Source organism: Rhinatrema bivittatum, chromosome 11, assembly GCF_901001135.1.
Source record: "Rhinatrema bivittatum chromosome 11, aRhiBiv1.1, whole genome shotgun sequence".
Classification (NCBI taxonomy): domain Eukaryota; kingdom Metazoa; phylum Chordata; class Amphibia; order Gymnophiona; family Rhinatrematidae; genus Rhinatrema; species Rhinatrema bivittatum.
The window spans coordinates 94826986-94833336 of NC_042625.1; positions in this window are offsets into that span (position 1 = coordinate 94826986).

Here is a 6351-nt window from a genome sequence, read left to right on the forward strand (position 1 = left end):
TGGGTGGCTGGTGGCCATGAGGATTACGTAGTAATTTGCCTGCCTGGTGCAAAGGTAGTGGACCTCACATGCCACTGACATAAGAGTTTAGAGAATACTGGGGAGGAGCCAACTGTTGTGATATATGTGGGTACCAATGACACAGGGAGGTTCTGGAGGCTAAATTTAGTCTCTTATGTAGAAAACTGAAATCCAGAACCTTCAGGATTCCAATCACAGGGCTCCAGAGTCTCAATGCATGGATGAGACAATGATGCAGGGAAGAGGTTTTCAGATTCGTTAGGAACTGGAGAATATTCTGGGGAAGAGGGAAGCACTTTATCCAGAGTGGAAGCAGGTTGCTGGTGCTTACTTTTAAAAAGGGAAGAGAGCAGCTTTTAAACTAGATCCTGGAGGAAAGCTGCCAGTTGCTCAGAAGCAATTGATTTGGTGCAAGATATCTTCTAAGAAACTTGCAAATAGTGAAGTTAGAATATCCTAGTAGAGAGGTTATGTTTAAGGCTGAAGTAGCCCAGACACATGTAGAGCACCCAGTTGTGAATGACTCTGAATTGCCTATATCATTTGCTAACAAGTAGGTTGTGAATACAAGGGAAACGAAAGTGCAAATTTAAAAACATACTTTAAAATTCCTGTATGTGAATGCCAGAAGTCTGAACAAGTAAGATTAGTGAGTTAGAATGCATGGTATTATACGAGGATATAGACATTATAAGCATTTCAGAGATGTAGTGGAAGGAAAATAGCCAAAGTAGATGGAAACCTAAAATCACTGGTATACTTAAGTAGCAGTAATAGTGGTTGGGGAAAAAGTTAAAGGCCACAGAAACTCAAATAGCTGTTCAAAGAGGTGTTTTATTCATTAACAGGAGATCACGTGTTAATGAATCATGTTCATGGTCCCCTGACATGGACCTTGTTTCATGTGACTGTGTCGGGAGGGACCAGATCTCAGTATAGTGGATGCAGTCACTCACAACATCTTATTGTCAAAATGACTTCGATGACTTGGCAGAGTCTTGCTGCAGAGACCTCTTTCCTCAATTTCTTTGGGAACAGTGCGGTGGTTTTTCATCAGTCATTTTGATAATAAGCTGTGCCTTTATCTTATCAATAAGCCCCTGCATCCACTATACTCAGATCTGGTTCCTCCTGATACAGTCAAATGAAACACGGTCTGTGTCGGGGGACAATGACTGGTTTAATGGTGAAGTAAAAACCAGCAAGCGATATTCATGCTCCTGTGAAAAGGTGAAGTACAGAGGCAGAGCCTAATGATTCGACAATGGGCCATACCGTAAAGGGTGCACAGGGTCAAGCAAGATTCAGCCTGCATAAAAAAAAACTTTTTTTTTTTTGTTTGCACTTATTTAGTGAACTTTTCCCCTGCAGCTCTGTGTATGGCTACTCCCTGGAAAGTCAGAGTAATGTAGAAAATGTAAAAAAAAAATTAATTACACGTGCCATGTGGCTTATGAGTGCACACTACAGACCAGGTTGAGCTTTGATTTATATAAAATCAGCTCGGGGGTGGGGGGTGGGGGGTGGTTTGTGACCTCAGGAGGGAAAAAAATCAGGGTTTCAAACCCGACTGGAAGCCTTTCATTAATGATTGCTATCAGAATTTAATTCTTCAGAATTAAATTGATCTTTACTTTTAATGTTGCAATTTCAGAACTGGCCACCAGAGGGCACCATTGGTTCATGTTAAACATGCATCCTGCTTAAAAAGTCCAACCTGCCTGACAGGTGGCATTAAGGAGTCGGCTAATGAAATACATTAAAATTAGGATTTGGATTTTTAGAACTTGTTCAGGGAAAGTGACATTGATCCTACTGTACCAGGCGGTTTGGAGCAGTAAACCTTGGGGAAGTCACTTCACCCCTCCGTTCCCTCAGGTGCATACGTAGGGCCTTCTCCCAATCTGTGTCTATGGGGAAAAATGCTTAGTAAATGAGGCCTTCAGATTGTAAACCCTCTGGGAATAGGGAAATACCTACAGTATCTGAATATAATCCACTTTGGTGTGCTGAAAAGCAGAATCTGATCAGTCTGATTCTCACTTAAGCACACGAGCAATAGGCGGGCCATTCTGGGACAAACCAGTGGTCCATCAAACCCACAGTGGCTAAGCTGGGTCACTTGAAAGAACCCAGTTCATGTGATCATTAGTGCACATTTATTTTAAGAAAAATGTCAGGAATTGTACACAATGGAAAAAAATAAGCTGCCAGTCACACTCGGCCCTATAACCTGCTGCGTGTGTTATTAGTGAATAGGCCTCATTACAAATAATGGGGCCAGTGGCAAACAACGCACGTTAATATGTGCCACGCATCAGTGAATAGGGCTCTAAATGAAGGAGAGAGAGCAGATTCTTGTGTTAGGCTGTGACTACCACTTTCTGCAGGTGCATTACAGACAGACAGAACAGTTTTTGCACGCTAAGTTCAATCCACATCAACCCTGTAATTCCAAGTCTTTCCATCAAGACCGAAGCATTCAGTGAATATCACCCTGGGGAAAATAAAAAGGCCGCAATGTGCTCTTCTGAATCTTCTTCACTGGATTGTGTCCTGGAAAAAGAATGGAGACAAGCGGTTGCAAGATTTAATAGAGTCCTGTATCGGAAAGAAAGTTACTTGACATCTTGGATTCTGAGGGAAGAGGGCATCCGATGGGAATCTTGATCTGTGCCCATGGAAACCCTGTGAAAGGATGGCCATCTCTGCCCACCTGTCAGCAAGGCGGGTGAACTCTGACCCACTGCAAAGGTGTCTGCCATCCAAGAGGCCACCTGGGCTCTGAGCTCTAATCCTGAGTAATTGGTCATCAGTAGAGCTGATTCTCTTCTCAGCCTTTAGAGGCTGCATGGAGTCAGAGAGAACAGAGAATGCTCCTCAGCTTCTGAGTCTGGGAAATGATGCTCAGATTATGGGGGGGTTTGGAGTTACATCAATTGGGAAGTTGTGAGCAAGACATAAGCCAGAAGTGTCAACCAAGATTAGAGGGTTTTGCTTCTGGGGAGGGGTGGCAACTTTGAAGGAATTTCATTTGGTCATTGGAGATATTTATGGAGGTAATAGGAGGAGTCACTTGTGTGCCATTACAGTAGGAGCCACTGAGATGGTATATAAAACACAATTTGATAAGGAATAGTTCCTCAAGGTCTCTGAAAAAGGCCTTAACTGAGCCTACATCCAGGTAAGATGGAGAATTTCAAATTTGTCTGTTTTGAGAAAACTGAAAGAGTGGAATTTTTGGACGCCTTGCAGTGGTTTGATTGTTTGCGACCTCCTGTTGCCGCTGAATGAGATATCCGGAGAGGGGAAGGGTCAGGGAGAAGACTGTCGTCCTGATTTGCCACAGAATGTTCTTGACTGTTTGTGAATGGCAGGTTTACATCTCATTTGGTCAGCAGAGGTCAGCAGGTTCAAACTGGGGACTCCTATTCTTGACAGTGTCCACTTTCGTGGGGAGTTCCACAAGGCTCCGTCATCTCTCCTTACTTATTTCATCTTTATGGTTATTTATTGTAGTCACTTTATTTTAAGTGTTTTTTTTATGATGTATTGGTTTCTTGTGCTTTTAGTTTTGATACGAATTTTAATGTATTCTTATCCAGTTGCTATAAGTCACTGTGAGAAATTGAAATTGTGGCTTTTGTTAAATTTAATTAAATAAAGTTACCCACAAGCCCTAATTTCTGCTTTTCTCGCCTCGTTAAATAAAACAAATTTCATTTCCCATTGAAGAGGAGGATTTAATTACAGTTTCTGCAGACATGGCTGTCACACCACTGTCAGCTGATGTGCTGCATTTAATGGCAGAGGGTTTCTCAGGGAACATTAACATTCACAGCTGGAGGGAGGGGAGGGATGGTGGGGATGCAGAGTTTCACCCCCCCCCCCCCCAACCTTGCCCCTGCAGTAATAGCAGTTTCCTCCACCATTTCCTGTCTAATAAGGAGCTGCATCTGTCCGGCAGCTGCATGACCTCAGCAATTCACAGGGATGAGTGAAAAATCTAAGCTCTAAAGAAAGTTGCACACCCCCCATCATCTGCTCAGGAGCAATCTCAATGGCAGATTTCAGAAAAATATGGCCTATGGAAAATCCTTATTCCAAGACGTTTTTATCAAGTCCCTGAATGCTCTCAGCCATGAGCCACTACCCAGCCACAAACCTGGGATTTAGAGCACAGTCACAAATTGTGGTGCACCTCACCTTTCACTCAGTCAGGGCGTGATCCACTGGTTATGCGCCTCTATGCAACCCTGCAACCTTCTGGTCTTAGCCACGTGCTTGACATCTTGCTTTGCTGCCTTCAGATCATCACTCGCTGTAACCCCAAGGTCTCTTTTCCTGTCCATGTATATCAGTCTTTCACCCTCCCACCCTCCAAAATCACTTACAGCTCCTTTGGATTATGGCACCTCAGATGCATGACTCTGCACGTTTTGGCAATGAATCCCAGCTGCCAAAACTTTGACCACTCCTCAAGTTTTCTTAGATTGCTGCTGCTTCTCTCTGCTCCTTCTGTTCTGTTGCAAATCTTAGCGTCATCCACAACAAGGTGAACTTTTCCTTCTAACCCTTCCGCAATGTTGCTTACAAAGATATTGAACAGAACCAGCCCCAGAATCGATCCTGGAGGCACTCCTCTCCTCAGAGTAATTCCATTTACCACTACTCGCCGTCATCTGTCCATCATTCAATTTGTGATATATTCCACCACCTTGGGACCCACTCCCAGGCTTTTCATTTTGTTCCTGAGCCTCTGGCACAGTACCGTATCAAAAGCTTTGCTGAAATCCTGGTATATTACATTAAGTGCTGATCCTTGATCTAATTCTCTAGTCACAAATAAAAAAATATCAATCGGATTTTAAAACCATGTTGTCTTGGATCCAGCAACCTACCAGATTGTAAAAAGACTTCTTTCCTTCAGCAGAGTCTCCATTCATTTTCCCACCACTGCGGTAAGGCTAAGTGGCCTGTAGTTTCCAGCCCCTCTCTGCTACCACGTTTTTGAAACAGGACCACATCCGCTCTTCTGCAATCTTGCAGAACCACTCCTATCTCCAAATATCTATGGATCAGGTCCTTCAGCGGTCCAGCCAGGATATCGCTGAGCTCCCTTAGTATCTTAGGATGCAACTCATCCAGCCCCATGGCCGTGACCATTTTCAGGCTTGCTAGTTCCACCCTCCTCTGTAAATGAGGTGGTATCTACCCCACCCCCATTAGTACTCTCTCCAACCAGCAATGGTCCTTCTCTAAGGTCAGCTTCAGTGAAGTATTTGTTTAATATCTCTGCTGTTTCTTCATCTTTCTCCAACCATTGTTCCATATCTCCTTTCAGTCTTCAAATTCCACCTCTGGCCTTTCTCCTTTCTCTGAAAAATGTTGTCACCTCGCTTTCCCTCCTTGGCAATCCTTTCTTCCGCTTGACCTTTTGCTATCCTGATTTCTTTCCTCATCTCTTTTCAGCTTCTTTCCTGTGGTCCTCTTTTTTGAGTTTCTTTGTACTTTTTTTTTTTTTTTGAGTTTCTTTGACTTTCTTTGTACTTTTTTTTTTCTTTTTTGAGTTTCTTTGTACTTTTTGAATGCTGATTTCTTAGGTTCCACCACCCCCACCCTCTCCCCAGCCAAAAACTGAACAGGCATGGCTGGCTAGGGAATTCCCTTCTCACCCTGAGGCACATTGGCCAAGGTTTGTTAGAGGACGGAGAGAAGGTTGCACGACTGCTGCCCATTCTCTACCCATTTTGTAGATAAATGGAGAGCCTTACTGTCCAGTGCCCTAAGTTCAGCTGATTTCTCAGCAAAGTGTGCAAATCTGACCGAGCTGTACGTGAAGTGTTCCAATGTCTCACGCTTTGAGAGCGGCTTCTTCCCTCAAGGCAACTGTAAATATTTCCTCAGCTGCTATCATGGAGCTGTAGGATGATCTTATTTTTGTATACTAATTTTTGCAGCTGGTTTAATCTTTCTTCTTTGGCGATGGCGTTACATTGATAAGACAAACGAAGAGAGAATTTGAATTGAAGTTGGCCATAGAGGCAAAAACTCATAATAAAAACTTTTTAAAATATATCCGAAGCAAGAAACTTGTGAGGGAGTCAGTTGGACCATTAGATGACAGAGGGGTTAAAGGGGCTCTTAGGGAAGATAAGGCCATTGCAGAAAGACTAAATGAATTCTTTGCTTCCATGTTTACTAATGAGGATGTTGGGGAGATACCAGTTCCGGAGATGGTTTTCAGGGGTGATGAGTCAGATGAACTGAACGAAATCACTGTGAACCTGGAAGATGTAGTAGGCCAGATTGACAAACTAAAGAGTAGTA